This window comes from Sus scrofa, chromosome 5, assembly GCF_054392235.1.
Source record: "Sus scrofa isolate SSC_HxYL_T2T_F1_AM1 chromosome 5, Sscrofa_HxYL_maternal_Yorkshire_Landrace_v2.0, whole genome shotgun sequence".
In the NCBI taxonomy this organism is placed as follows: domain Eukaryota; kingdom Metazoa; phylum Chordata; class Mammalia; order Artiodactyla; family Suidae; genus Sus; species Sus scrofa.
The window spans coordinates 101,787,704-101,810,589 of record NC_139387.1 but is presented as its reverse complement, the minus strand read 5'-3'; the positions used below and the strand labels follow the sequence as shown (position 1 = coordinate 101,810,589).

The window sequence follows — 22,886 nt, the reverse complement described above, 5'->3', positions numbered from 1 at the left end:
GGCAAAACATTCTCTGACATTAACCTTTCAAATGTTTTCTCAGGTCAATCTCCCACAGCAACAGAAATAAAAGCAAAAATAAACCAATGAGATCTCATCAAACTGACAAGCTTTTGCACAGCAAAGGAAACCATAACAAAAAACAAAAAGACAATTTACAGAATGGGAAAAAAAATAGTTTCAAATGATGCAACTGACAAGGGCTTAATCTCTAAAGTATACAAACAACTTACACAGCTCAACAGCAAAAAAGCCAACAACCCAATGGAAAAATAGGCAAAATACCTGAATAGACATTACTCCAAAGATATGCAGATGGCCAACAAGCACATGAAAAAATGCTCAACATCACTGATTCTTCAAGAAATGCAAATCGAAGCTACTATGAGGTACCAACTCACACTTGTCAAAATGGCCATCATTAATAAGTGCACAAATAAAAAATGCTGGAGAAGGTGTGGAGAAAAGGGAACCCTCCTATTTACTCCTGTGGGAATGTAAATTGGTACACCTACTATGGAAAACAGTATGAAGATACCTCAGAAAACTAAATATAGAACTACCATATGACCCAGCAATCCCACTCTTGGGCATATATCTAGACAAAACTTTCCTTGAAAAAGACATATGCAACTGTATGTTCATTGCAGCCCTATTCACAATAGCCAAGACATGGAAACAAACTAAATGTCCACTGACAGATGATTGGATTAGGAAGGGTATATATACACAATGGAATACTACTCAGCCATAAAAAAGAATGAACTATGCCATTTGCAGCAACATGGATGGAATTAGAGACTCTCATACCGAGTGAAGTAAGTCAGAAAGAGAAAGACAAATACCATATGATACCACTCATATTTGGAATCTAATATACAGAACAAATGAACCTTTCTGCAGAAAAGTAAATTGTGGACATGAAGAACAGACTTGTGGTTGCCAAGGGGGAGAGGGAGGGAGTGAGATGGACTGGGAATCTGGGGTTAATAGATGCAAACTATTGCCTTTGGAATGGATAAGCAAAGGGATCCTGCTGTATAGCTCTAGGATCTATATCTAGTCACTTATGATGGAACATGATGGAGGATAATGTGAGAAAAAGAATATATATATGTATGTGTGTCACTTTGCTGTACAGTAGAAAATTGATAGAACACCTAAACCAGCTATAATGGAAAAAATAAAAATCATTTCAAAAAATTAAAATAACTTTAAACATGATATAAGGATCCCCCCAAAAATCTACTTACTAAAACTGGGTTATATCTAATTGCAGTACAGCACACCAGAAATTTAAATACTGAGAAAGATAGTATAATGAAAAAAACTTCATGAAATGCATCACTTCATTCCACAAAAATATTAAATATTTATTATGGCCTGATAGGTTGATTCATTTGGGTTATCAATAATTAATCACTCAAAGCTTCAGCTACTTTATAAATATCAAAAACTTTTAAAAATTGCTTTATAAATCTTAAGTAGCATAGAATCTACAGACTTCATATATCAATGGAAATGAATATAAGTTAAAAATATGAGTGCTTAAAATGAATAAACTAAATTCAAAATGTTCATATTTTGAAATGTTTTGCTCCTATAAAAGGAAAGAGTGCAATGACAGGAAGATAAAAATAATATCATCTCTAGCCATAGATAGAGTATATATGAAAGCAAAAATGCCAACAGAACAAATTCACTGTCAATTCCTCTTTTGAAAATATTAAATATACATCCAACTCACAATTAGTCTGGATAGAGGAGGAAGAAATAATTTACACAAATGAAATTCAGATTGTCACTTCAGCCATTTGCATTAACTCTATTCTCCAACTGCATAAGAAATGTTAGAATTAACCAGGGCGAATTTCAACTCCTTTATATGTTTATCCTTCAATTGTAATAACCATAACTTTGAGAATTATAAAAATAATTATAATACTGGTTTCACACTTACTGGGTATGCAGTGCCTCACACCAAGCACTTTATAGATCTCATTTAATTCTCTTAGCTTATTTTAAAAGGTAAATTTTATTGTAGAAAAACCTCACCATAATGTGACAAGTGATATATAATCAATCTCCTAATATATAAAGTAATAGTATTTCAAGTATAATTAAATGACTAGGTCGAGCCTATGCAAGATTTTTTGGAGGAGAAAGGAATATAAAATCCTTGTCCCAACTGTAGCTCGGTATCACCTGGTGACAGGTGTCAACTCTGGCTTACATATCTCCATTGTCTGACAAGGATTGTTTAGATTTCTGGGGTATAGGCAGTAGTTTCAGGAATCTTTCAGTGCCCATTTGGTCAAATAGATATGAAGTGACTGGGCTGAGAAAATGTTAGGGACATAAGAATTCACTCTCCTTCTTCCTCTTGCCAAAACAAGCTAGCTTGTCATTCACTCACCAGAACTTTTTCTCCCACCCAAATCTCAACAGGGCTATTCCTTGCCTGCAGCAGGACTAACAGAAGCTATACAGAATAGCTCAATGCAAATTGCATTATCTGAATTTGTATTACCATCCAGTTATTACAATTTCATCAAACATGATTTAAGGAAATAGGAAACGAAAACTTAAAGAAGTAACTTGCTCCAAATCTTTCAGTAAGTAAAAATTGAGAAGTAATTTGTTTGGCTTTTGTGTGAAAGCAGCAGAGATGAACAACAGTTAATGAAATACGAAAAGATAAAAACGAGTTTATTATAAGGATTGAGGTATTGCCTCTTGAGGCTGCAAGTTAGAATACAATCAGGAATAAGCTGGAATGAGCTGGTGCAGGACAAGAGGGGACCAAGGATCGCCTCGTTCTTTGCTTCTCTCTACATGTCTGCCTCGTTCTGCTGTTGTTACAGACCAGCTTTCTTGGCTTTCATTCCTTGCAGCAGAAATAGATATCATCAGCTTCCAAATGTATTTCTTCAGTTTAAGAAATCAGACAGAATAAAATTAAAATCTTAAGAGAGATCCTCGGACAAACACAGAGAGGCATGTAGTAAAGCATCTATTGTGTATCTCTTGGATGTCAGATGTTTTTCTGGGTGCTGGACACACAAAAATAAGACATGATTCTTATTCTTAAGGAAGCTATACTTTAGAGGAAAATGAACGTGTATAAACAAATAGCATCTATGTAACATTGAAAGTGCTAAAAATAAAGTGCTTCCTGTTTCCTTTCTTCCATACGTCCCCCTGCAATCAATAGACTTCATAGAAGCCTCAGAGCTTGCAAATGTGATAATGGAATTTCTGAGTCTAAACCTCTCATCAACTTCTCATGTACTTCGAATACATCTCACCATCATGACCACAGTCTAAACTTTCTGCAAGAAATAGCCCTGCTTACTTTTCACGTTTCATGACTGCCATTTTAGCCATTCCTCCTGCCCCAAGCCACGGTCATTCCTAGAGCGGAAGACCTCTACCCTGACAAATCCACCTGCAAGGAAGAGGCGAGTCATAGATCTCGGCTGATGTCTTCCCGTGATTCATTCATGTCCAGTGTCATCTCCTCAGAGGGGTATTCCATAATCCAGATACCAAAAAGCACCCCCGTTTCGGTAACTCTTTATGACCGTGCCCTGTTTTACTTTCTCACAGCACTTGTCACTAATAAGTATTCTTCTTTAATGTCTGCGACACCCACATTTAGTTCTGTAAGAGCAGGCATCTTGTCTGTTTTCTTTGCTACTATATGCCCCCCGTACAGAAAAGCTCCTGACATAGAGCAGGCATCCCATATAATTCTTAGTAGAATGAGTTAATGAATGTATAGTATGTATCACAGGCAAAGAAGAGAGACACTGGACAAATCCAGAGATTCATGTAAGACTTCCTAGATGAAAAACTAGGAAATTTCAGTCTTTTATTCTTTACACTCAAACTTTCAGATGCTTCTTCCCATAATATGGTTTCTAGACCTCACCAGTTTCACAATCCAAATGGCTATTTGATAAATTCCAAATTGTAAGTCTCTTTAAAATATGATTGAAGATTGAACACAACAGAAGTTCCCATGGTGGCTCAGTGTTAAGAACCCAACAGTGTGTCCATGAGGATGTGGGTTCGATCCCCCACCTCACTCAGTGAGTTAAGGATCCAGCATTGCCACAGGCTGTGGTGTAGGTCATAGATGCGGCTGGGATCTGGTGTTGCTGTGGCTGTGGTGTAGGCCTGCTGCTGCCACTCTGATTCGGCCTCTAGCCTGGGAACTTCCATATGCCCAGGTGTGGCCCTACAAAGAAAAAAGAAAAAAAAGAAAGGATTGAACAGAGTAATGCTGAAAGAGTATGTCTAGCACAGAGAGTAGTCAGATATATGATTTATTATGATTTATTCTTTGCATTTCTGTTAGTCACAACTAACAACCGGCTAATTCTTCAATAGCATAAACTAATAAAATATCATTGGCTCAAATTCAGGTTATGGTGAATTAAAACTAGCAGTCACCATACTGCTGCTGAGCCTCACTCTAGAGCGACAGTTCATATCTGTACCAAAATCCTGATGTTTACTTGCATCCCATGAAATTGCATCTTACTTGTCTCAGCATGTATTCTAAACTATGGAGATAATGTTTTTTATTGAGATACAATTCACATAAATTAGTTTTAATGGCACAACCTTAAGATTATATATGCACATATACATATGCAAATGATTACCACAGTAAATTTAGTTAATATCCATCATAACACATGGTTACAAATTTTTTTCTTCTGATGAAAACTTTTAATGTCTACTCTCCTAGCAACTTTCAAGTGTGTAACACGGAATTGCTAACTATAGTCACCAATGCATACGTTATATCTTAGGATGTATTTATACTGAAAGTGTGTACTTTTTACCACCTTCACCCATTTCAACTCTGATTATTTTGAATGTTCTTTTTTTATTACCATCATATTAGTTATCTCACCTAGCTTTTTGTCAGCAACAAGCTTTAGTAGTATGGTGCCTCAGTCACCCTCCAAGTTATTGACTAAAATGTGGATGTTTAATCAATACTTCTCTACTGCTAAACCTACTAAACCAGCTCCAAATTGATCTTTGACTGCCATATCTATTTTCTGCAATGATCATGAAAGAGATTTTGTCGTGTTTCTCACATATCACCAACTTAAAGTTTTCTCTACTTTTTTCAAGGTGGAAGTTTTGTAACTGATAGAAAAAATAGAAAGCAAGCAAAATTGAAGCATACATCTTAACATAAATGATTATAGATTTTAACACTTAAACACATTACTTATATGACTATGAAAAAAAACTTAATTCTATTTTGACCTAAATAAATGCTTGTTTTTATATTTAAAAGTTAACACTTCAAATTCAGAGGCTAATTTTAAGTCTCACATATTTTGCTATGCAAGTAAAAATATTTTTTAGGGAGTTCCCGTCGTGGCGCAGTGGTTAACGAATCTGACTAGGAACCATGAGGTTGTGGGTTCGGTCCCTGCCCTTGCTCAGTGGGTTAACGATCAGGCGTTGCCGTGAGCTGTGGTGTAGGTTGCAGACGCGGCTCAGATCCCTCGTTGCTGTGGCTGTGGCGTAGGCCGGTGGCTACAGCTCCGATTTGACCCCTAGCCTGGGAACCTCCATATGCTGCGGGAGCGGCCCAAGAAGTGGCAAAAAGACAAAAAAAAAAAAAAAAAAAAAAGAAAGAAAGAAAATAAATAAATAAATAAATCATCAGGTTGTATACCTTTAAAAATATATATATATATTTTAAGTTTAAAATAAAATACGAAGATTATTTAAATCACCATTAATTAAGATGAACTAATTTTATTGGTAAACATGAAAACCTGAAATGATAATTTTATGGAAAATATAACTTTATCAAAACTGACACTAAGAGATAAGTCGAAAGTCTAAAAAGAACCCCTCCAAAAAAGTAATTTTAAAACTATCAAAGAGACATTCCATCCTCAAAAAAAGTATCTCAGGCGACTTCATATGGAAAATTACATGTCATTTAATCTATCCAGAAGAAAAAGGAAGACAACTTTTTAATTTATTTTTTTCTGAGTCATATGAAAAACCAGTTTTTTTTCCCCAGTTGAATTTATTTTTTTAATTGTTTTTAAATCTGAAGTCCAAAATTTATTTGTGTACAGCTGTGCATGTGTATTCTTTTTTTGTTTTTTAAATAGTTATTTCCCCAATACAATTTTTTTTCTACTGTACAGCATGGTGACCCAGTTACACACACGTACACATTCTATTTTCTCACATTGTCAGGCTCCATCATAAGTGACTAGACATAGTTCCCAGTGCTACACAGCAGGATCTCATTGCTCATCCATTCCAAAGGCAATAGTTTGCATCTGTTAACTCCAAGATCCCAGGCCATCCCACTCCCTCCCCCCCGCCCCCTTGGCAACCTCAAGTCTATTCTCCAAGTCCATGATTTTCTTTTCCGTGGAAAGGTTCATTTGTGCCTTATATTAGTTTCATTTTTGCATACAAAGAACAACTATTAGGAATAAATAATGGGAGAAATTACAATTAAAATATCAGCAAACATGATTAAATACCTAGAAATAATTTTAGCAAGAATGTTATGCTTCAGTAATAAATGCCCCAAATGCTGTTTGTTTATAAGAACAAATGCCTATTCCTCATTCACATTCCATGTCCCCAGAGAGTTGCCTGCTTATATTTTCCATGTTTTCTTCATTTGTGTACTCAGGTTGGGAAGGCATCACCTTTCAAGGCATGTCAGCCTCATGAAAAAAGAAAGGCTGATAGTTCTTACACTTTCTGTCAATGAGTAGCATATGTCACAACTGCCTATACAGTTGAAGCCGTTAACAAGGCCAAAATTTATGTCAAATAAATGAGGAATTATAATCCTTGACAAGGATGGTTACAATTAGCACAACAAAAAAACAACAAAATCTACTACCTGCATTAATTGTAACCCTGATAACAAACCTGATTTCAAAAGAAATATACAGCTGAACCTCCCTTGTGAATACCTATGCAAAGCAATTCGAGAGACTAATGAAAGTTTACTGCTTTATAAACAACTGGGGTTTATTCCATGTATTCAAAGATAATTTAACAATAGCAAAAGTATTAATAAACTTCATCCTATTAATGCATCTAGAGATAAAGGTTGATCAACTCCACAGACACAGCAAAGGCATCTGACAAATATTTAACACATTTTTATTTTTAAAAACCTCTTGAAAATTAGAATAGATACTTCCTTACAACAGTATGGCAGCATGACATTGTGGCCACACTGCAGGCATTTAAACAAATTGATAATGCAAACAGGTTCTCTGACAGCATTGTAATAACCTCCTATTAGCCAGAACATTGAGATAGTGAAAGAAAGTTAAAGATATTAAAAAATAAAAAACAGAAAAGATTAAACTATGACTACTTTCAGTTAAAATTGTGTACCTGGAAACAAAAAGAATTCACTACAAAAGTTCTACAAAACTCAGAGAATTTCGTTTAGTACATGAGTATTCCAAAAGCAATTGCCTCTATAATACACAGAAAATAGCTATTAGGCAGGCAGCAAAGTTGCAAAGGAAGCAAATATTGCAATTATGGTAGCAAAATGACAAAATACCCAGGAATAAACAAGAAATAAACAAACCTATATGAGAAAAACTAAAAGACCACAAAAGCAGGTTGAAACAGATGGTAATATTTTCCATATTTATAATTAGGAAAACTCCATAATGACATCAATTCTCCTTAAGTAATAAATTTTATATGATCCCAATAAATAACACCAGTACATTTTAATGAAACTGTACAACTTAAAGTATACAAAGAAAAAGCTAAAATGCAATAGCAGCAAGTCTGAAAAAAGGAGAGCAATGAGGTGGGAACAGCCCTATTGGGTATTAAACTATATTATAAAGCCTCAAAACTTAAAGCAGTGTGACAATAGAAAGCTCATAAATACACCCAGATGTATACAGGGACTTCTAATGAATGCTGTTGGGTAATTGAGTAGTCATTTTGAAAAAGACACAGTTGGATCTTAACCTCACATTACACTCCGGAGTAAACTCTAAATAGATCAAAGATTTAAGGATAAAAATAAAGTCATGATCCATCTGAAGAACAGACGGACCAGAAACATACTAAAACGTAACAAAATCCCCTTGAATGGCTGGGATGTGGAGAAGTGATGGTTCCTAACTGGGGGCTTAAAGGTTACTGCAGTCAGAGAACTGTCAGGAAAAAGGAGAGAGAGAAAGATCGAGATTTAATGCAAGGAATTTGTTTAGACAGTTGTGGAATGTGGAAGCTGACTGGGCAAGACCAAAATCTGGAGGCCACCCCATCAGGTAGGAAACTCTTGCAAAAGTCCTCCCCCTAGAGACATCATTTCTGCACTTAAGGACGTGCTACTGCCTATTTCAGGCCTACCCAGATTACTGAGGATACCCGAATCTACCAAATGCCTTCATGGCAACACCTAGTTTAGTGTTTGCTTAAATAACTGAGGGACTATGGCCTCCCCAACCTGAAACAACCACAAAAAACTGCCCATCGCATGGGAAGAAACAATGTCCTCATAGGAGGGGCTATCTTTAAAAATGCCCACGGGCAGAGTTCCCGCTGTGGCGCAGTGGTTAACGAATCCGACTAGGAACCATGAGGTTGCAGGTTCGGTCCCTGCCCTTGCTCAGTGGGTTAACGATCCGGTGTTGCGGTGAGCTGTGGTGTAGGTCGGAGACGTGGCCCAGATCCCGCGTTGCTGTGGCTCTGGTGTAGGCTGGCAGCTACAGCTCCAATTAGACCCCAGCCTGAGAACCTCCATATGCCGCAGGAGGAGCCCTAGAAAAGGCAAAAAGACAAAAAAAAAAAAAAAAAAAAAAAAAAAAAAAAAGTCCATGGGCATTAGATTAAGGTTATCTTAAAAAATTAAAAAATTACCTTTTCATACCTTTCAATACATCATGACTATTTTCCTTGGGGATACGTATAGAGTAAACCTCAAACAACCGATAAACATCAGTGGTTTCCAATTCAAGACAACAGACTGCACACAGTTGCTTCCCTTTCCTCCCAAGTGGATTAAAATTACAATAAAGGCGTGTTTAAAGAAATAAGTCCAAGTAACCATTAGGAAATTAGAAACAACTTGAAGTATTCTAAGCATAAAGGAAATTAATATGAAGAAATAGAAGTTTACAAAATAATTGGAAGGGCTTGAAGAGAGAAGTATCAGGAATAAAGAGCTACTGGTTCTTTAGCTCAGACAGCAGCAAACTGTATACAAGAAGTCAGGAAACTACCATACAAATTCATGAAGCCATAGTTGCTCTCAACCCCCAAGCCAAAGACTGGCAGTGGAATATGAAGTCTAGCTGGTTACTGCAGAAGCACGTATCTGTGAGAGCTTAATGTAACTTCAAAAGGTAGCATGGTTTCTGCTTCTCTTTCTCTTTCCAAATCTTCCACGCGTGCATATTATTAGAAGAATATAAATTGCATCAAAACCCTTGAACCAACATATTCTAGAAATGTACTTCTCAGATGTTCAACTTCTTGGATAGACTAGAAGGGCAGAGAAAAGAGTGGAAATGAATATAACACAACCAGGAAAGAGACTGAGAGAGAGCTCATCATTAAGAAATGTCATATTTCTAAAAGATGTAAATCAGAAGGCTTCTGATAAAAAACAAAGCGTAAAAGGCAGCAGGCTAGAAGATGCAACTAACTGGGCTGCAGTGCGATAGCCCATTCTTTACTTATTTTTTTTTATTTTCTTTTTTTAAGGCCATCCCTGTGGCATAGGGAACTTCCTAGACTAGGGGTCAAATCAGAGCTGCAACTGAGCTCTATGCCACAGCAGCACCAGGTCTGAGCTGCATCTGCGACCTGGACAGCTTGCTGCAACACCAGATCTTTAACCCACTGAGTGAGGCCAGGGAGCCTCCTGCATCCTCACATCCTCACAGAGACTATATTGGGTTCTTAACTAGCTGCACCACAATGGGAACTCCAAGGTAGCCCAGGCTCTAGCTTAGCTCTAGCTTCAGTGTGGACAGGTACAGAAGATAAAGAAAAGGTAAAGGTACAGAAAGAGATTAACTGAAAATCTTTTTTTTTTTTTTTTTTTTTTTTAAATAAAACCACACCTGTGACATGTGAAAGTTCCCAGGCTAGGAGTCAAATCAGAGCTGTAGCTGCCAGCCTACACCACAGCCACAGCAATGCGGGATCTGAGCCACATCTGCGACCTATACTGCAGCTCTCACGGCAATGCCAAATTCCTAACTCACTGAGCAAGGCCAGGGATCAAACCTGCATCCTCATGGATGCTAGTCTGATTCATTACCACTGAGCCACAGCAGGAACTCCCGGATGATCTTTTTATTAACCACTGTGCTGATTTCTCCCTGTCGATACTCTCATGCACAGAATCGATCAGAAATAGGTTACATTGGCCAAAAATTAATTTATTTCTCTAAATACTTATGTGAAGGTAAATTAGGGGAACTCACGTGAGTATTAACACCTAGTGCGTGTCCCTCATTACCTTATCATTTGTGAGGCAACTGATATTTACACATTGCAAACTACATGGCTATAGTATTTTTCAGCTCCTCCTACTGAAAAAATAGAATCTCTGTCCCATCCCTTGAATCTGGATTGCACCTTGTGACTTAGTTTGACCGAGAGAATGTGGCAAAAGTGACATCATTTGAGTTTTTGAAACTCTTGTCTTTATCCTCTTAGAATCCTATTTCCATCATCATATGAAGCAGCCCAGCATGAAGGACCACTTGAAGAAGATGGCTCAGGCTACTTGCCTTTCCAGCCCTGCTCTCTGAACTTCAGAATTTGAGATCATCAACTCTTAACTGAACTTCCAGCCTAATGAACCCAAATGAGTGAGCTCAGGTGAGACTAGCAGAAGAGTATAAGTCCTTTGTGGTAGTGGTCGTTAGCCCCTGAGTTTGGGGGTGTTTTGTATACAACAGGGCTAATTTTAATACTATTCAAACAAGCCTCAGTTCCCTGTGCACTCGATAAGATTAAAATTTGTCAGTAGGCATATTCTGTCCACAAACTCACTACTCCATCCCTCACCTCTTCATAATTGTTTAAATATTCCATACTCGAGATTTTTTTCTAACTACCCTATTTTATTTTTTTAATTTCTATTTTTTTAAATTGAAGTATAGTTGATTTCAATGTTGAATTAATTTCTGCTGTCCAGCAGAGTGATTCAGTTATATATACATATGTGTGTGTATATATATATATAAAATATATATTTTAATATTCTTTTCCATTATGGTTTATCAGTGGGCATCGAATATAGTTTTCTGTGCTATATAGTAGGGCCTTGTTTATTCCCTCCATGTATGACAGCTTCCATCTGCAAACTCCAACCGACCACTTCATCCCTCTTCCAACCCCCACCCCCTTGGCAACCACAGGTCTGTTCTCCTTGTTGGTGAGTCTGTTTCTGTTTTTAGATAGGTTCATTTGTGTCATATTTTAGATGCCACACATAAGTGATATCATATGGTATTTGTCTTTCTTTTTCTGACTTACTTCACTTAGTATGAGAATCTCTAGCTGTACCCATGTTGCTGCAAATGGCTTTTTTTTTTAATTGCTAAGTAGTATTCTGTTGTGTAAATGTCCTTCTTAATCCACTCATCTGTCAAGAGACATTTAGGTTGTTTCCATGCCTTGACTATTGTGAACAGTGCTGCTATAACATAAGTGTACATGCATCTTTTTGAATTATAGTTTTTTCAGGACATATGTCCAAGGGATTGCTAAATTATATGATAACTCTATCATTAGTTTTCTGATTAAACTCCATACTGTTTTCCATAATGGTTGTACCAACTTTCATTCCCTGCAACCGAGCGGGGGCATTCCCTTTTCTCCACGTCCTCTCCTGCATTTATTATTTGTAGACTTTTTAATGACGGCCATTCTGACAGATGTGAGGTGGTACCTCATTGTAGTTTTTGATTTGCATTTCTCCAATAATTAGCGATGATGAACATTTTTTCACATGCTTATTGGTCATCTGCATGTCCTGTTTGAAGAAGTGGCTGTCTATGTCTTCTGCCTGTTTTTCAATCTGGCTGTTCGGTTTTTTTTGTTGTTGAGTTGAGTTGTATGAGCTGTTTGTATATTTTTCAAATTAAGCCCTTGTTGGTTGCTTCATTTGCCGATATTTTCTCCCAGTCCATAGATTGTCTTTGTTTTGTTAATGGATACCTCTTCTGTACAAAACTTTGTAAGTTTGACTAGGACCCATTTGTCTATTTCTGTTTTTATTTCTACTGCCTTGGAGGCTGACCTAAGGAAACATTGGTACTGTGTATGTCAGAGAACATTTTGCCTACAATCTCTTCTAGGATCTAACTACACTAGTTTAAATGATAACAATTACCTCCACCCTCTTATACGACATCTCTACTTCAAGGAGACAGAGATTTCTATTTTCATCATTCACTACTTCACTCAGTGCCTTCATTGTACCTGCTGCATAGTGGGCACTCAGTAAATGTATCTGCAGCAAATTAATGAATATATAGATAGGGTATGAGTAATACAAAATAAATTCTAAGAACATTCCCCTTCGAGTAAAGGAGGGATCATTAGTTTGGATGTTTAAAGATGGAAATGCAATTCTAGCATCCCCTAAGGGATCAACAGGGAATAGGATTTGCTCTATGAATATAATGTGAATGCTGTTTACTGGTTTTCATATTTTAAAATAATCTATAGATAAGTTATACAAAACAATTACAAAATAAAATGTAAATGTTATTAACTTCAACAACAACAAAAAATAAAAGCCTCACGAATGGATATTAACAAACAAAGTGGAGGAGAAACAGGGCTGTTACAGCCTTACTGGGCATAATGGGGAAAGAAAACTAAAAGCATTGTCTAAAGCCAGTGGAATAAGAATTGATTGCTTAATCTATTTTATATTACAAAGATGACTTGTGGGAAAAGTGAAAATAATGACTATCAAAACCTGGGAGGAAAGCACGGGCCAGGTTAGAATAGAAGAGAAAAATGCCTGAGTAGAGAGTAAACGTCCGTATTTTCCACGGAGACACTAAGTTGCTAGTAAAAATAGTGTAAACATATTGTTTAGATTTTCAAATGTAGCAACCAGAAGAACCAAAACAGAAATGGTTAAACGTGCTTACTTTGGGATATGGACCTGGAATAAGGGAAGGGGACCTGCCGTTTTTCTTATAAGCTCAATAGTAAATTAAAATTTTTTCACCACATGCACACAATTACCCTATTTTTAAAAACAGTAATAACAAAATGAATGAATAAGAGTTCCTACTGTGGTGCAGTGGGTTGGGAGTCCAACTGAAGTGGCTCAGGGCAAGAGTTCAATCCCTGTCTGGCATAGCAGGTTAAGGATCTAGTGTTGCACTTGGCCCGAGAGCCTCCATATGCCATGGGTGCAGGCAAAACAAACAACAACAAAAATGAATGAATAAAAATTACTTAAGTATAAAAAAGTATGAAATGTTTATCTTGAGGAAAGTGAAAATTTGAACTTTTCTAGACATTCTTTATAGAATAAATATTTATAAAGTAAAGTAAATATTCATAAAGTAAAATTAAAGAGAAACTCACCTATAATCTACTGAAATTATGTGCGATGTTCAAAGGAGTTTGGGAAGTAAGAGTGACAGTGTCTCTCAACATCTTGCTCATTTGTATGGTGCTCACAGATATCAGAAGATTGAAGCAATGCAAAGATCCTATATAAAATTTCTAGTGTTCTTGCTGACCTTTTTCACCAAGACCTTTCTGAAACTCTGATCATATAAAGTTTCAGTTTGATCTTCTGCAAACAGGAATTCAATCTCTGTGAAGACTATGAATTTGTAGGTCAGACAGCAATCAGTTCAATTTTTCACTTCAAACTTAAAAGTACAATATGTTTTTCTGGAATTTTAGAGGAAAACTAAATTTTTCCACTGGGTCTTATATTAAGTTGTCTTATGAACTTTAGAAGAATTCATCGTATTCTCCTTTCCTAAAGTTTTCCTTCTGACTTTGCAATTAAACCTATCTCCTGAAACTCAGCAGAGCTGTAAATTTATGGAATGTTTCAACAGACAAAAAGAGCCTTTTTAAAATCACATTAATATTTTTGAAATAAGTAGGAAGAGGGAAAAGTAACCAAATTATAAAATCTCTAGTCAAAACATATGATTTTAAACTAAGAAAAGTCACAAAATGGAGGTACCATTAAATGCAATGTCAGTATCCTGAATTGAACCATGGAACAAGAAAAGGACATAAGTGGAAAAACTGATGAAATCCTAATAAAGTCAAAAGTTTAGTTAAGAGTCATACACCAGTGACAGCCTCTTGGTTTTGACAAGTGTACCTACCATGTTTATATGAACTGTTAACATCAGGAGAAACTGGGTAAAGCACATGCAGAAACTGTCTACTGTTAGTGTCAGTACCGGGGGTGGAGAGAATGGGGCAAGAACTAAGTACTAGTGTGACTTTGCCAAGAAAATATTTGATACAAGAGCAAATTATTAACTTGTCTGATCCAACAGAAGCAAGGAACCCAGAATGTCTTACCAGACATTTATATCTGCTCTTCTGTCTTAGTCCATTCAGGTTGCTAGAACAGATACCATAAACCACAGATTTCATTTCTCATAGCTCTGGAGGCTGGGAAGGCCAAGATCAAGACCCGCTTATATTCAGTACTTGGTGAGAACCCACCTCCTGGTTCCTAGATGGCTGTCCTCACGTGGTAAAAGAGAAACGAGAAGTCCCTGGGGTCTCTTTTTCAAGATAACCAATCCCATTCATGAGGGGTCCTCCCTCTTGAACTAATCCCCAATTAAAGGCCATGCTTTCAACTACTATCACATTGAGAATTAAGTTTCAACACAGGAATTTGAAGGGTACACAAATACTCAGTCTACAGCACTCACTTATTATATACGATAAAAGCTTGGGGAAACAAAAACTCTTATATGGAAACATTCACTTATTTTTCCATAGATGGCAAGCTCTGTAAAACTCTAGGTCATACTCATAGCTATACCCCCTGGTATTGGGAACATAGTAGGAACTCACTTAATTTTTGATTAAAAAAAAGAATAAATAATTTCTGATTAAATATTGCCTTTGTGTTCATGGCAAGTTCTAACATATAATTACTCAGAGTGAATTGACTAAATAGAATTACACACGTTATGATTCGTACATTCATACAAAGAGACAGAGTTCGTTATTATGCATTGTAATTATTAGTGAATTCACATCTAGATAGGATGGTATTATTAGGATTATTAATGATAACGATAAGATTATATGCAGAAAAATATTTCTGTGTAATTGTGCAGTTGCTTCTTCCTCCATGGAAAATCAGTAGCAAAAAAAATCTACGTAGCTTAAAAAAAAATACTCTCCCTATGACGATAAAGAAATATTAATAGTTTTTAAATATGAAAGGACTTAGTTTTGTACTATACTAATAATTCATTACTCGTGACTTAATATTAACACATCTCTGAAAAGTAACTGTACACGTTATTACCAAAGATGATGTATCTATGATTTGATAACTTTTATAAAGAAAGCTGACTCTGGAATCTGGAAAATGATTTCTCCATTGGGGTTAGACATACACTTAAAGCTATGGCACTTAATTTATTATATCTATTTAGAAAAATAGATATATCTAATAGGAAATAGATACCTAACTTTTTAACCCTTAGAACATTTTAATTATTCAGAAGATTTTTAACAGTGGAATTTATTTCAGTGAGATGGAGATTATTAAACGTTCTAATGGACTCATTCACTTGAAAGAGAGACTTTCATCTTACAATTAATTTTCCAGTTACCAAAATGTTAAATTAATAAAATGTTCATATCTTTTTTCACATAATTAATAATGTAACTTTCACAAAGCTCAATGCCTAATGCATTTGCTTTTGTATGGCTTATTTTCTGATTGGACCGAAAACACGCAGTTAAGAGAAATTCAAGGAGTACACTGATCCCTCGAGAGGGAGGATCACACTGTAGTTCTTATTTTCTTGACTTAGAAATATCTCAAGATGTCACAGTATCTATGTTCACTCTTTGCCTTATCTTATTGCTGTCTTTTTAAGTGATATTGCAAACTATTTGAAAAAAAAATTGTTGCTACTATCTGGCACTTGCAAAGTTTGGAACCAAAATTTAATTAGCACATAAAACTATTTGGTAAACATCTTAAGAAATATCTCTTCTCATTTCTTTCTTCTAAGTATAACGGTATCCTTTTTCTAATATAAATTCTACATTTGGTAAATTATTTCTAGGCAACATTATTATATGTGTTGACTTTTACCAAATAACTAATTAAAAAAAAGTTTTTATTATAGTTAACTTACAGAGTTCTGTCAATTTCTGCCGTACAGCAAATTGACCCAGTTATACCGATATATACATTCTTTTTTTTTACATTATTCTCCATCATGTTCTACCACAAGCGATCAGATATAGTTCCTTGGGCTACACAGCGGAATCTCATTGATTATCCATTCCAAATGCAATAGTTTGCTTCTACTAACCCCAAACTCACATCCCCTCCTACTCCCACCCCCCCCTTGGCAATGACAAGTCTGTTCTCTATGTCTGTGAGTTTGTTTCTTTTCTGTAGATAGGTTCATTTGTGCCATATATTAGATTCCAGATATAAATGATATCATACAGAATTTGTCTTTCTCCCTTCTGACTTACCTCTCTTAGTATGAGAGTCTCTAATTCATCCATGTTGCTGCAAATGGCGTTATTTTGTTGTTGTTTTTTTACATATAGCTGAGTAGTATTATATTGTGAAATGTACCACATCTTAATCCATTCAACTGTTGTTGAACATTTGGGTTGTTTCCATGTCTTTGGCTATTGTGATTAGTGCTACAATGAACCTAGGGGTGCATGTATCTTTTTCAGTGAAAGTTTTGTCTGGATATATGCCCAGGAGTGGGATTGCTGGATAATGTGGTAGTTCTATATTTAGTTTTCTGAGGTACCTCCATACTGTTTTCCATACTGGTTGTACCCAAATAACTAATTTTGATCGTCCACATCGATCCACTAAAAATAATACTTAGCTAAGATCCTTCCTAGTCTTTTTTAAATGTACTGACGGAATGAAGTTATACTTTAATCACCCAATGGCACAATCATCATTATGTACTTAATGATCCAAAAGTTAAGACATCAGAGTACCTCATTCTTTTTAGGAAGCTGTAATTATATTATGTGGACCCTAAAGACATGTAGGGATTTTATTGGAGAAAAATAACTGTAGATTGCCTAGGGAGTTTAATTTGCTTCAGCACTGATAAAAGGCAACAATCATAATTCAAATGCAGGGTCCTTATTAATCCTGAAAATTAAGGCTCTTTCAAATAAGAATATAAAGATAAAGTATGAATAGCAAGGCCAAGCACTTTCAAGGCATCCCAGAGAAAAAGTAACAAAGAAAAAAATTTTTTTAATTTTTAAAATTTAAATTTTTTTAATTGTTAATTCCCCAATACAATTTTTTTTTTTTTAACTGCACAGCTTGGTGACCCAGTTACATATACATGTACACATTCTGTTTTCTCACATTATCATGTTCCATCAAAGAAAATTGTAGAAGTACGGGCCCTGTATTAGTTTCTTAGGGCTGCTAAAAACTGGGTAGCTTAAAAACCATAAATTTACATTCTCACAGCTCCGGAGAATGCAAATCCAAAATCAATGTGTCCTTAAGCCATCCTCCCTCCTACAGCTACAGAGAAGAATCCTTCCTCTCCTCTTCTAGTTTCTGGTGCTCCCCAGCCACCCTTGGCTGCATCTCTGCAATCTTGGCCTCAGACATGGTCTTCTCCCTAAGTGTATTTGAGCCTATTCCTCAGTGTCTGTGTCCCTTCTTAGAACAACACCTATGACTGAGTTTAAGCCCACCCTAACCCTGCAGGATTTCATCTTACCTTGTGTCGTAATCCTATCTGCAAAGACCCTGTTCCCACAAGAGATACATTCGCCGTTACGGACAGTTAATTGAACACCTCTTTCGAAAGGATAAAATTCAACCTCGGAAGAGAGGAACGTACAGGCCCTGAAGGAAAATAATATGAAGAGTCTTTTCTTAAGAAGAATGTGGCATGGTGAATAGAAATAGACTTGAGTATGAGCATCTGTCTGTTAGGAGAGCCCACTCAGGGTGGGCATCAGGAAAGGGAATGCGAGTATTTGTCACACCAGGGATCTCCCCAGACACAACCCCAGGGGCAGGATTAATAGAGGCTACAACAGTGCCTCCTGGAGTTGCACCATGCAAAGCCTGTGCCTCGATTTCAAATATTCTAGAAAATCCAGGAAAGCAAACTATTGGGATAAGTCAAGCCAATTATAAGCTAACAGTGGGGTGGGTGGGGGGGAGTTAGAGACTGGAGAACACTCGAGTGCCCTTTCTAAAGGCTCAGAGTTACTCAGCTCATCCTACTATTGCCATGGAGGAATGCAGGCCCAGTGCTACTAGAAAATCCATCTTTTAAAGGATAACTGTCAAATCTGGTTTCAGTGTGAAATCCCTTAATTGTTTTTTTTCCTTTTTTGGCAGCACCTGTGACATACAGAAATTCCTAGGCCAGGGGTTGAATCTGAGCCACAGCTTTTACCTACCCCATAGCTCCGGCAATGCTGGATCCTTAACCTGCTGTGCTGGGCCAGGGATCAAACCCACACTGCCACAGAGACAACACCACATCCTTAACCTGCTGTGCCACAGTAGGAACTCCCTGAAATCCCTTGATATTTAATTAGTGAAACTAAATTTTTACATATGGAAATTTTATAAGGACTTTCAAAAAAATCCACTTGCAGGTGGTGAGTCACCGATTTGAAATTTCTCTGGTTTGGGCCCACCAGATTCACGTGCACCTCCTTCATCTTATAAATGATTTCTTATGTTAAGACTTCTGACCTTGAAGAATTGTGAAGACTTTCACCCAAATTATGTTATAAACAATTTAACTTCAACCTAAGTATAACGATTTGCTTTTCATTTCACTGCCTAAGTGGAAGTGAGCAGTGGAGGATTCTCCTAGAGCTCACCACAAACTACCAACACCTGTAGCTATTTCCTTAATTCCTTTGCCTTCCTTTCTATTACAGTGGATGATAAATAATTCCTGCTTCTCTCTAAAGCCAGCACATTCACTTGTGTCCTCAGTCTTTTCAATCATAATCCTTTTTGCTACTCAGATTCACTGCCTTCGAACTGCAGTGACCCATCTATCGACCTATATGGATCCTCACACAAAACAATTCCTTGGCGTTGCTCACATTCAAGTCTCCCCACAACTCCAGTGGGGAAGAAAAGGAAGCTCAAGTGTAAGAAGGGAAGTACGGTAGTTCTCCCAATGGGAAACCTTCCAAATAAACTGAGCGAGTCTCAAGAAGCTGAAGGAGCCTTATTGCCAAAAGGCCATGGAGGTTGGGGTTTGGGGGAGGGTGGCAAGGAGGGTAGCAATACAGGCAGCCAGCATAGGAGAGAAGGCAGCTGTCATGGACTGGAAGAAGATCTAGAGAAGGAGACACTACAGGGGAGTGATGGGAAAAGCACCTGCTGTGCCTCTCGTGCACAACTTTATCCAAGGACTTTCATAGGGAAGAGTTGGTGAGAACACGATGAGATAGATAAAGCCTCAGCTTCCTATTAGCCTTTCTCTGTGTGTGAAATTATGTTAAAATATTTTTAAAAATTCAAAGGAGATCCTCAAAGTACATTTTTTTATCTGATAAACGTTTTTGATTCCTTTTTTAAAAATTAATGAAAACAGACTTTCATTTAGAATCGTAATAAAGAGTCACACTCCATTTTGTAAAATTGAACACTGAAAGCTTTCCAGCCCCCCCAACCTCCCTTCCCCCCGGCCCTGGCGCTTCCCTCTTGCTCTCTATTTGCAAAGTCAGTAAAAAATAAAAAATTTAAAAAAAAAGCCCAGGTGCTTCTACTTTTGATGTCTGGGGTGGGTGGAACTCACAAACTCGGAGCCCTGCCAGGAACCCTCACTCTGGCCCCACCCCTTAACCACAATAAAAAACAAATCCATCATCCATCCCTTTGCTGAAGCCACCCCAGACTGGCTCAGATGCTTGTCCTCGTCTCTCCAGAAAGTCTCATTATATGAGTAATAAAACTTTCCATACTGTCTTCGTGCATGTGTAGTGACCTCAGCTTCCATATCAAAATCATTTTGGTTTTGCAGGGATTAATCCCATGCCCTCCACAGGCAACAAAAAAAAAAGCTGTGATATTATGGAAGAGGGTAATAAAAAGTCCTATAATACATAACATCTAGAAAGAAGAGGGAGGAGTTCCCATCGTGGCTCAGTGGTTAGCGAATCGGACTAGGAACCATGAGGTTGCGAATTCGATCCCTGGCCTTGCTCAGTGAGTTAAAGATCCGGCGTTGCCATGAGCTGTGGTGTAGGTTGTAGATGCAGCTCGGATCCCACGTTACTGTGGCTCTGGCGTGGGCCAGCGGCTATGCCTCCAGTTAGACCCCTGGCCTGGGGACCTCCATATGCTGCGGGAGCGGCCCTAGAAATGGCAAAAAGACAAAAAAAAAGAAGGGGAAAAAAATGAAGGGAAATGTTTAAATGTTTGGCAGAAAGGAGAATATAAGAGTCAATCTCTTACCATTTCTCAAGAATATCTTAAGATGTACCTCACTTATTCGTATTAAGTTGTGAATAAACTCTTAGGAAGGGTTCCAGTCAGCCGTTACAAAAACAGAAGACACCCCTCAGAATTCACAGAATAGTTTCAATCAGATATCATCAAAGTTCACGATATAAATATTTAAAATATATTATGAAATGCACACTTTTCAAAGACGTTTTGCCTTAAAAAGTATTTCCTTCTTATTTTCAACAGCTAATTATTTTTCAGGTGCTATTTAATACAAAACACTCCAATTTCTATCACTGTTCACACTTCTCATATGTGATCACAGTCTCTTCATGCCAGCTGGCAATTGTTGCAGAAATCTTGCTGTCTCTTTGGAGGGTAGAGGAAGCATGGGGAAAAAAAGGAAATCTGATTAAAGGCTCCTTGCCTAAGGAAAGAGAGAAATCCGCTGACAAATCCTTAGGGATCATTGATTTTTAGGTGATAAACAAAAAAGGAAAAGAAAAAAGAAAACAAGAAAGCAAAAGAAAATTAAAGCCTGAAAACAGATGTTGAACATTGTTTGCAAGTAGAAAATACTTGTTTATATTCAGAAAAGCAACCTCTTGGGGCTAAGATGTCACTGGCTTTGGATGAATTCTTAGACCAAAACACCAGCCTTCTGCTTGCCATGAGCTACATTCTGAATTTTATTGATTGTTTTAAAGCTCCGACATGGTTTTCAACTTTAATTATTGAAATGTTTAAGTAGATGTCTGAATAAATAGCAGGGTAGGGTAAAAAACACTTATTAACCTTTGCAACAGAATTCAGATTTGGTAAAATATCAATTATAGGGCAAAACAATTTAAATATCCTTTGACAACAGTCCATTAGTTAAAAGCATGTTTAAGGCTGTGGCAGGGTATTACGCTGTGTCTTTCAGACAAAGAGTAGGAGACACAATTTATCTTCCCACAAATTTTTATGCTGCACAACTGGAGAATTCTAGGAACTAATGAACTTGAATGAGGTGGCATTACACTCATATTAAGCGCTAAAGGTATTTATGATACCTTACTTTAGTCTTAACTTGGGCTCTCAAGTACCTTATATTTAATTAGGTAATTTATGCTAATGTCATATGTGTGTCACCCATGATGCCTTTATTGATAGGAAATCACTCTACTTCCCAGGTGTTCTGAGAGAATAGCAAGGAGCAAGTGCTTTACCGATGATGGGCAGCTTCCTAGCTTAGTGTTTTGAAAGCAATAGACACTTAATAACAACACATAATAGATAAAAGATAAGATGCTAACAAGTGGGAAAAAAAGATGGTGAATGGTTCAGCGCTGCACTCCGTTAACATGAGCGGTATATCATATGGCATTTTGATACATACAGCTGTTGGAATTCCTCTCTAAAGCTTCCCTCTGGATTTTTGTCTTACTTGAAGAGGAATACATAAAGGCTTCTGGGGATTAGGCAAAAAGCTATTTCAGTGCTCTCTTTTCCCTGCCGTAGTAGATCACTCTCCATAATCGTGTCAGCAAAACCAAACTGTAGTCGTGGGAATTAGAAAGGGGGTTACAGGATTTTACAAAGGACTAAGACAGAGACTTTTCTGTCTCTGGACAATGTTTGATGGGAGCAGAATGTTGCTTGCCACCTCCCTCAGCCAGATCCAGCAAAGAGGAAAGGACTGAAGGGGGAAACAGGAGACTATTACAGCAAAGATCTCTTGTTTTCAGAGTTTAATTCTTCTTGACCACACAGAAGCATTTCCGGATTGTTTGTTTGTTGTTCACGTCAATCATAGATGCAAAATTGGTACACTTTTTTGGGATTTTGAAAGAGTAGGATAGCAGACTGAATAGAATGACAGTACAGTCTATGCGATAGGGTCATATCCAAAAGAGGTCAGTTTGTGGCCATTCCTGGCCCTAAAGCCTGATTGGTGATATAGACATATGTTGGTGGTCTCCCCAGAAATCTTTTCTCCCTGTCACGTCTCAAATTATCTAAAGAAGTGAAATAGATCAGGCAAAAGGACGCCAGCCCTAGCACCAGGCTGAGAAAGAAGCTCATTACCTCCTGTCAGGAAAAGGATTTAGCCCAGCAGCAAGCCTGTGATAGAGGGTCAAGGAGAGATTCTCTTCCATCCTGGTCCAGGAATTCTAGATCCAAACCTGTC

General features: G+C 37.2%; 1 long non-coding RNA gene across 1 annotated transcript in view; it reads left to right on the top strand.

The window, feature by feature from the left end:
* The window catches only part of LOC146403594 (uncharacterized), an 89,944-nt gene that overhangs the window by 12,130 nt on the left and 54,928 nt on the right, over positions 1-22,886 (top strand). The window contains exon 2 of the long non-coding RNA XR_014804525.1: positions 10,729-10,893. This is a non-coding gene — a long non-coding RNA (uncharacterized LOC146403594). The remainder of the gene's footprint in view (positions 1-10,728; positions 10,894-22,886) is intronic.